At 47.3% G+C, this 10,137-nt stretch overlaps 1 protein-coding gene across 1 annotated transcript in view; it reads right to left on the reverse strand.

Moving 5' to 3' along the window:
• The window catches only part of LOC137437773 (SH3 domain-binding protein 2), a 104,796-nt gene extending 95,079 nt beyond the window's left edge, over window positions 1–9,717 (reverse strand). The window contains exon 1 of the mRNA XM_068132383.2: window positions 9,225–9,717. The gene's annotated coding sequence lies outside the window, so the exon portion shown is untranslated. The remainder of the gene's footprint in view (window positions 1–9,224) is intronic.
• Between the last annotated feature and the right edge of the window lie 420 nt (window positions 9,718–10,137).

Consider the following 10,137-nt stretch of genomic DNA (forward strand, 5'->3'; position numbering starts at 1 on the left):
TTTTTTGATAAAAGCACCAATTTTGGCACAGAGGTAGACCAATATATTATGAACAAATTTGGATGTGGAGCCATCGCCCAACTGCCCCCTGGAGGCCGTGGCGGCCATTTTCCAAAATGGCCGCCATGTGGGACAGCGGACTCCTTCCTGCGGGCATCCCATGTCAGTCGAACCAGGAGGGCTCATCAAGTGACAGCAGCAGCAGCCCTCTTCACCCTGCAGCAGCACGCCTACAACCACTACATTGACCAGCTGGGTGACACATGCAACGAGCAGCTGGAGTTCGACGATTGGTGCCAGCAAAAAGCGGAGACCTGCCCCCAGTTCGACTACTGGGCAACTGTCCTGCAACTGGAGATGGCGGTCCTGGTGTACGTGCGCTCTCTGCGCCAAGCGTCGTTTGCGATGTACCTAGATGCCCTGCCAGAACTAGCAGTGTGGTTCCATGCCCTGGATCACACCAACTACGCGCGCTGGATTCCTGTGCATCTGCGAGACATGGTGGAACTGCCGACGACACACCCTGAAATAGCCCAGGAATTCCGAGCTGGGAACTTCACCGTCCAGAAGACGAACAGGTCGTTCTCCGCCATCCCCGTCGATCAGGCCCACGAGCAGAACAATGCTGCCATCAAAGGAGACGGAGGTGCAGTGGGCCTGACTGACAACCCCAGCACTCTACGACGGTGGATGGTGGCAGGACCAGAGGTTGCCACGCTCATCGAACAGTTCCACGATGAAACTGACCCGGGGAACAGACCACAAGACACAAGGCACCATGACCAGTCAGCAAGTGTGCAGACTGCTTTACTGAAAGATGTACAGTCGATGGTCAACGTGATGGAAGACTTCGGGAATCCATTTGAAGAGGAGAGTCAAGATCTGCTGGTACTCGACACCAAGGAGATCGCGCCACCTGGAGCTGTAGACGCCCTCCGTCATGCACACGAAGTGGGTCAGCTGCAGTTTGACAACTTCGTCAGAGAACGCCTGATGGAGAGAACGAAACCCATAGGAGATGCCATCCACAGAAACAAGCTGAAAATCTTCGGTCAGCCTGCTTCAAAACCTCCGGGAAAGGGCAAGCAGCAGATGAAATCCCTCAAGAATGACGTGGACCTGTTCTCTCGTCTGTATATCAGGTGCCAGAACCGGGATGGGGATCTAGAGGAATTCTTCCAACATGAAAACCAAGCCTGCCCCCCTGCACTATCAGCTGGCGGTGGCATCCAGCTGGGTGTCAAGAGTGATCTTCTCGCTTGTCTAGTAGACCTCAGTCAGCCGAAGTCTGAGGTTCCTCCAACCAGCTGCATTGTGCTAGATGGAACGGTCATCATCCAGATGCTGAAGCCAGCTACAGCAAAAAGCTTCAACGAGTATGCACAGCACGTCTTTGTGCCCTACATACTCTCAAAACTCCATCAAGCCACGCGACTGGACCTGGTATGGGACCGCTACAATACAGACTCGTTGAAGGGTACAGCAAAAGCCAAGCGTGGAAAAGGGGTGAGAAGACGGGTGGTGGGTGGTGCAACGATCCCCGGGAACTGGGCCAGCTTCCTCAGATTCGACGAGAACAAGACTGAGCTGTTCAGCTTCCTCTCTGGCGTCCTCCACGACTCATTCCAGCTTGCAGACAAGGAGCTGGTCATCACTGAAGGAGATGATGTCTTGAGCAAGCCACCGCTCCTAGATACTGCAGCCCTGGCTCCTTGCAACCACGAAGAAGCTGACAGCCGCATGATGTTGCATGCCGCCCACGCTGCTCACAATGGCCACAAGAAGATCCTCATCCGCACAGTTGACACTGATGTTGTTGTCCTGGCAGTGGCTCTGGCACGCACCCTGGAGGAGGAAGCCGAAGTGTGGGTGTCCTTCGGCACGGGCAAGGCTTTCCGGTTCTTGGCAGCCCATGAGATGGCGCGGGCTCTGGGCCCTGAGAAAGCACAGGCACTACCAATGTTTCATGCTTTGACGGGCTGCGACACGGTCTCCTGCTTCGCCAGACATGGCAAGAGGACAGCATGGGCAGTGTGGACAGCTCTACCTCAGCTGACCCAGACACTCACTGACCTCTCCACTGCACTGGATCATATTGATGAAGATGCCATGCACACCATCGAGAGGTTCGTCATCCTGCTTTACGACAGAACAAGCACCGCAACCGATATCGACAAGGCACGCCGCAAACTGTTTGCAAAGAAGAGCAATGTCCAGCTGATCCCACCGACAAGTGCAGCCCTGAAGCAGCACGTCCGACGAGCAATATACCAGGGCGGACATGTCTGGGGTCAGGCCCTGGTTCCTGCACCAACATTGCCATCACCAACCGACTGGGGTTGGATCAAGACCAGCGACATGTACGAACCTCTCTGGACAACGCTCCCCGAGGCATCCAAGGTCTGCCGGGAGCTCGTCTCCTGCAAATGCCAGAGGGGCTGCATCAAGAGGTGCAAGTGAAGAAGGCCAGTCTGGAATGCACACCACTGTGTGCTTGCGACGGGGAGTGCTCTCAGAACTGAACTCGCAAACTTAAGATGAAGATTCTGAACTGTTCCAGACAGTACACAGGTACTGTAAAACAGTGAACTTATCTGCATATTGCATTTAGCAGATTATGTGTTAATTAACATGATAATTAAATGTAGTAGTGTCCCTTGACCACAGAAGTATAACATTTGACTTGCCCAGGATTGATCTGATGAGAGCAAGCCACCATAATTATCACTATCTGGTTCTGTTATTGTTGTTGTATTATCGATGTAATTAGCATAATTGTGTTAATAATTTTGTTAATTGGCATCTTAATTGGCATGGGCAGTGTCCATGAATAGCTATTGACAGACAGAGGAAGAAGGTCAGATAACATTTCCACAACTTAAATGAATCTAGCCTATTCACAAGGAATGTCAGCATTTGATGCCTGATCATGGGTTTCCTTGTCGCCATTTCATCTGCAATTAGCCTAAATATGTTAATTAATATCAGCAGCATCTCCCAAAATGTGACTAAGAGCTATCTGGCATGTCTTGATTCAAAACATTCAATAAACATTCACTAAAACCTTCAGCAGCAAACTTTATCTAACTTCTGTGTGTCTTTTGGGTGTCTGCTGGCGGCCATTTTACAAAATGGCCGCCACGGCCGCCAGGGGGCAGTTGGGCGATGGCTCCACATCCGAATTTGTTCATAATATATTGGTCTACCTCTGTGCCAAAATTGGTGCTTTTATAAAAAAAATGCACAATAGGTTAGCTTACCCGCTGTACTAATATCATTTGTGCCAAGTTTGGTCACAATCTCATCAGCAGTTTCGGAGAAGAAGTTGTAAGTGTTTACGGACTGATGGATTGACGGACGGACGACGTCATCCCATAAGCTCCCCGGAACTACGTTCCAGGTGAGCTAAAAATGAACACAACTGTATGAAATTCAGGACAAGACAGACAGATGTTTCAAGAGGATAGTCACGGTTTGGGTGCTTGAACAATCGAGTCGGTATTGGTATAGGTAAAGCAAAATATTGAGTCGGTATGCATATAGGTAGAGCAAAGCATCGAGTCTGTATTCATATAGATGCAGCAAAGTATTGAGTTGGTATTCGTGTAGGTACAGCAGAGTATTGAGTTGGTATTCGTATAGGTATAGCAAAGCATTGAGTCGGTATTCATATAGATACAGCAAAGTATTGAGTTGGTATTCGTATCGGTACAGCAAAGTATTGAGTTGGTATTCGTATCGGTACAGCAAAGCATTGAGTCGGTATTCATATAGATACAGCAAAGTATTGAGTTGGTATTCGTATCGGTACAGCAAAGTATTGAGTCGGTATTCATATAGATACAGCAAAGTATTGAGTTGGTATTCGTATCGGTACAGCAAAGTATTGAGTTGGTATTCGTATAGGTAGAGCAATGCATTGAGTCGGTATTCATATAGATACAGCAAAGTATTGAGTTGGTATTCGTATCGGTACAGCAAAGTATTGAGTCGGTATTCATATAGATACAGCAAAGTATTGAGTTGGTATTCGTATCGGTACAGCAAAGTATTGAGTCGGTATTCGTATAGGTATAGCAAAGCATTGAGTCGGTATTCGTGTAGGTACAGCAGAGTATTGAGTTGGTATTCGTATAGGTATAGCAAAGCATTGAGTCGGTATTCATATAGATACAGCAAAGTATTGAGTTGGTATTCGTATCGGTACAGCAAAGTATTGAGTTGGTATTCGTATAGGTATAGCAAAGTATTGAGTCGGTATTCGTGTAGGTACAGCAGAGTATTGAGTTGGTATTCGTATAGGTATAGCAAAGCATTGAGTCGGTATTCATATAGATACAGCAAAGTATTGAGTTGGTATTCGTATCGGTACAGCAAAGTATTGAGTCGGTATTCGTGTAGGTACAGCAGAGTATTGAGTTGGTATTCGTATAGGTATAGCAAAGCATTGAGTCGGTATTCGTGTAGGTACAGCAGAGTATTGAGTTGGTATTCGTATAGGTATAGCAAAGCATTGAGTCGGTATTCGTGTAGGTACAGCAGAGTATTGAGTTGGTATTCGTATAGGTATAGCAAAGCATTGAGTCGGTATTCATATAGATACAGCAAAGTATTGAGTTGGTATTCGTATCGGTACAGCAAAGTATTGAGTCGGTATTCATATAGATACAGCAAAGTATTGAGTTGGTATTCGTATCGGTACAGCAAAGTATTGAGTCGGTATTCATATAGATACAGCAAAGCATTGAGTCGGTATTCATATAGATACAGCAAAGTATTGAGTTGGTATTCGTATCGGTACAGCAAAGTATTGAGTTGGTATTCGTATCGGTACAGCAAAGCATTGAGTCGGTATTCATATAGATACAGCAAAGTATTGAGTTGGTATTCGTATCGGTACAGCAAAGTATTGAGTTGGTATTCGTATCGGTACAGCAAAGCATTGAGTCGGTATTCATATAGATACAGCAAAGTATTGAGTTGGTATTCGTATAGGTATAGCAAAGTATTGAGTTGGTATTCGTATAGGTAGAGCAAAGCATTGAGTCTGTATTCATATAGACACAGCAAAGTATTGAGTTGGTATTCGTATAGATACAGCAAAGTATTGAGTTGGTATTCGTATAGGTAGAGCAAAGCATTGAGTCGGTATTCATATAGATACAGCAAAGCATTGAGTCGGTATTCGTATAGATACAGCAAAGTATTGAGTTGGTATTCGTATCGGTAGAGCAAAGCATTGAGTCTGTAGTCATATAGATACAGCAAAGCATTGAGTCGGTATTCGTATAGGTACAGCAAATCATTGAGTCGGTATTCGTATAGATACAGCAAAGTATTGAGTTGGTATTCGTATAGGTAGAGCAAAGCATTGAGTCGGTATTCATATAGATACAGCAAAGCATTGAGTCGGTATTCGTATAGATACAGCAAAGTATTGAGTTGGTATTCGTATAGATACAGCAAAGTATTGAGTTGGTATTCGTATAGGTACAGCAAATCATTGAGTCGGTATTCATATAGATACAGCAAAGTATTGAGTTGGTATTCGTATCGGTACAGCAAAGCATTGAGTCTGTAGTCATATAGATACAGCAAAGTATTGAGTTGGTATTCGTATAGGTATAGCAAAGCATGGAGTCTGTAGTCATATAGACACAGCAAAGTATTGAGTTGGTATTCGTATAGGTATAGCAAAGCATGGAGTCGGTATTCATATAGGGATAGCAAAATATTGAGTCGGTATTCATATAGGTATAGCAAAGTATTAAGTCAGTAATCCGACAGCAAACTATGGATGACAAGAAGTTAATCCATTTAACGAGTTGGGTGAAGGCTGCAGGTGAGCAATGGTTCTGGATTTAGGCCGTTTTACGAGGAGGGGGTTGCTGGTGGACCACACGTGTCCTGCAGCTACCTGTGGGACAGAGCACAGAAGGCAGGGGGCGCATGTCCACAAAAGAGGCAGAAGAAGACAGAGCCTACCGACCTGTCGGTGATGGCAAATAGATAGGCCCATAGACTCAGTTTCATTGTGAGAGATTCCAATGATCTTGAAGGTCTTAGTTTCCACGGTGTCAAGCTGAGCAAGATGTGAGGCAGGGGAGCCAGCACAGAGGGGAGAGCAATACTCCATCAAACTGCGGATGAAAGCCTTGTAGGTGGACAGGAGCTCAGGTGTGCCAAGGAAGGACTTTGCACAACAGAGGATGCCAAGTCGGCGGCTGGCTTTGGAGGTCAACTTTGAAATGGGGCTTGCCCAAGAGAGATCAGGGCTGAGAATGAGACCCAAGGGTTTAACTGACTGAACCTCTTCGAGAGAGTTGTTGAGAAAGTAGAGGGAGGGTTTGCCATGCAATCCTTTTGGAGAGAGAGAGTGTGTCGGATTTCTCAGGATTGAAAGACATATTCCTTGTATTTGACCAGATTGTGATGATGTCATGGTCTGAGGAGAGGGAAGAGGCTGCTTGCCTGCCTGTCAGAAGGATGAGGGATGTCACGCCAGAGAGTGGAGGCATCAGCAAAGAGATAAAGAGGATTTTGCAGCGAGTCAGTGAGATCATTAATGAAGATTAGGAATAAGATGGGGTTAAGACCACTGCTTTGTGGTGTTGGCTCCATTGGCTATGAGAGTGGAGGAAGTCAGTAACCCAAGTGTGGAGTTGGACTTGGATTCCATCGGCAGAGAGTTTGGAGAGCAAGGCAGGATGGCAGACTTTATCAAAAGCTCGAGATATGTCCAGAGAGATGGCCCTGATCTATGCCTGATATTGAAGGCCTCCATCCATTGTTCCATTGTTGGGAGAGCAGAAGTAGCATGTCCAAGTAGAGTGACCAGGTCTGAACCCAAATTGATGATCTGAGATGAGGCTGTTGGAGAAAAGGAATGATTTTTATGTCAACTGCGATGATGGATTCCATGACCTTGCTCATGTTTGGTCTGTAGTTAAGGAGATCCATTTTTGCACGTTTTTACGTAATGCTGTGATGTTTACTGATTTCCAAGCAGATGGAAGATGACCTAGGGCAAATGACAGGGTGAAAAAGGCAAAGAGAGGTGGAGTGCAAGGGCAGAGAGAGGTGGAGTGCAAGGGCAGAGAGAGGTGGAGTGCAAGGGCAGAGAGAGGTGGAGTGCAAGGGCAGAGAGAGGTGGAGTGCAAGGGCAGAGAGAGGTGGAGTGCAAGGGCAGAGAGAGGTGGAGTGCAAGGGCAGAGAGAGGTGGAGTGCAAGGGCAGAGAGAGGTGGAGTGCAAGGGCAGCAGAGCAGGTTTTTAGAACACGTGAGCTGATGCCGTCCGATCCATTTGCAGATTTGCATTTGAGAGATCGGGCCAATTTTTGATCGCTCAATGGTCACCCAACGATCTCCGTGCTGTGTAAAGGGGGCCTTAGAGTCGAGGGTGGCCAGAAACTTTTCCACCTGACACAGAGTCCAGGAGTAATTGGGTATGACTGGGAAGGGTGGGTACAGACATAGAGGGAGTTAGCGACAAGATTTGGAAGCAATCAAAGAATTGAGGCATTCAGGCTTCAGCCTTCTCACGAGCGTAGTCGGCTGTAGTGCCATTTGAAGTGAGGGAAGGGATGGAAGGGGAGCATATACACCAGAGACCGACTTGACAAGGTGCCACCAGGTTTTAATAGAGGGAGACAAGTTTGAAAATTAATTCTTGAGATTGGACAGATTCTTGGGAAACAACTTTCCTGAGAGTAGACACACACTTGCTGTGAACTCTGTGGAATGATCTGATGTTGCTTTCAGTTGGATTAGCCTTCCAGCAGGGGAATGCAAGTCGTTTTAAAGCAACTACCTCACCACGGGATTCAGAGTACCAAGAGTGGGAGGATGGGTAAGATAACTGAAGACGAGATGGGATTAATCTGGGCATCAGAGAGAGCAAGTTTCTTTGGAAGAATTCCCAGGCTGAATTAATATCAGGGGTGGTAGATATAGGAGACCAGTCCTGAAGAGAGATGGCTGCTTGTAGTCCCTGCCAGTTTACCGGAGTGAACTTTTCTTTTTCTTTTTTTTTGCATACAAGATCGAGGCTCGTGTAAGAGCTAACATCAATCACAAAAAGAAAAAAGAAAAACAACCGGACACACAAAACATACAATAAAGGGAGCGGGAGACAAGATGGGGAGAGAGAGGGAAGCACACAAGTACAACAGCAGAGAACAGGGACATCGGGAGATCTGTGGGAGGGAGAAGGCTTGGGGGGAGGAGGCATGGGAAGGGGGGGAGGGGGAGAGATATAAAACACATGGACACTGCTAGAACTTCCAGGAAAGAAAGAAGTCGGGATTTCAAAAAAAAGTGGATCTGGGGTGAATTAACAGGGGTAGAAAAGATCAAGGTTTTGGATGCGGGAAAGATAAGAGATGGTGGTGAACAGCTGTTTTAAAGACCTGGAGGGTGGAGTGGGATTGAAGAGAGTGAGGGAGTTTGTTCCAGAGGTGGAAGAAAAGCGGAATGAAGGAGTGAAGGTGAGCAGAGAGTCTTGATTTTGGCAATTTAACCATAAGAGGGTTGCAGGCAGATCTTGTGCGACCTTGAGGAATATTTGGGGGACAGAGCACAGATAGAGCTGGGAAAAAGACAGATAGATAGAACTGCCAGACTCGCCGGCACTGAGGCTGTTCTCTGAGAATGGCCAGATAGATGTTGACCTTCACAAGCACATGACCAGATGAGCCAATTGGGGGCAGAGGATGAGGAAGATACATTGTCAGGGAAGTTTGTCATTACCAAATCCAGAGGGGAAGATTTGCCATTGGAAGAGATCCTGGTGGGATGGTGCACAGGTAGTGAGTGCACTTACCTTTGAGCTCTCCCGGTGGGATTTGATCCCTGGCACAACTATAAAAACCGATGCATTTGTGTTTCGAAGACAGTGTTGTCCCGATGGACGTTAAGCAAGGTGTCCCATCTGCTTGTATTAGTGGGTGGATGTTAAAGATCCCACAGCCTGCGTTTTTCTCGACGAGTAGGCGAGTTATCGCCGGCAATCGGAACAAGTCACAAATTCCCACACAAATCAGTTCCAGTGGAACGTCAGGACTCATAAGCTCGTTCATGAACTCCCGGGCGGATCCCACAAAAACGTGGGAATAATGGCAACCACCAAACACAGGCTACACACGAACCGCCACCACGTAAAAAAAAACAATTAATTCATTGGTTCAGTAAACTTCCTCATTCTCACGCTGGAACGGGTCTCTTACCTAACCTTGTGTGCGCGAGGAAGAGCGTCGAGCTCGGCGAAGAGTACGAGGACACGTGATGGCAGGTTAAAGGGTTGAAGATAATGGCGCGAGATTGGATGAAGCTGTGGGTCACCGATTGGTCGTCAGTCCGAGGTCGTGGAGTGAGCGCGAACCATCCTCACTTCCATACGTAGTCGTGTCATGTCATTCGCCCCGCATGTGGTCTCTTTCGTGAGTCTTTCGCTTCCACACACGCAACGGCTTCACTCCTTCCGACGCTTCCTTCCCCTTAAATCCTTCTCGATGTCAACGAAGACGGTGGAGGGCAGGAGAGGTCCCCGCGACCTTGCATGTCCGACAGGTGCGTGCGCAGGTGTAGCATACTTACACAGGTGACGTGTTGTCTTATCTCGATTGGATTCTTGCCCTGTCCCTGACAAACTGTGGAAATGGTGCTTCGCTGGCGGCTTCTTGAATCGTCCTTTTCGATGGACACGTTACGCCGGGTGTCCCGTCTGCTGGTGCCTGGTGGTATCGTCGGTGGACGTTAAAGACCCCGCGGTGTCTTTCGCGAAGAGTTGGCGAGTTATCGTGATTGGTCCCTAAACACATCACAAACTTCTGCTTTCTTCAGTGGAACCTCAGACTGGTTCGTGAAAAACTTGGGACAACGTTTCCCGGCCATCTGTACACGAAGAAGAAGAAGACCACTCATTTTTACCTCTTCAGATACATCGAGTTGCCCGAAGCAGTTTCTTGGCTCTTGGGCACAATCTTGGACATGTCGCCAATCCGACACAGGAACTCGAATGGCTCATTCTTCCCAGTGAGCTGGTACTCATTTTGCAGACCTCGGACGGATGACAGGCTGAGTCAACTCACCTGGTGTTAATTCAACGGCGTGTCCCAGGGTCTTGCACTTAGGACCCCA

Source organism: Myxine glutinosa, chromosome 1, assembly GCF_964187855.1.
Source record: "Myxine glutinosa chromosome 1, kmMyxGlut1.1, whole genome shotgun sequence".
NCBI lineage: Eukaryota > Metazoa > Chordata > Myxini > Myxiniformes > Myxinidae > Myxine > Myxine glutinosa.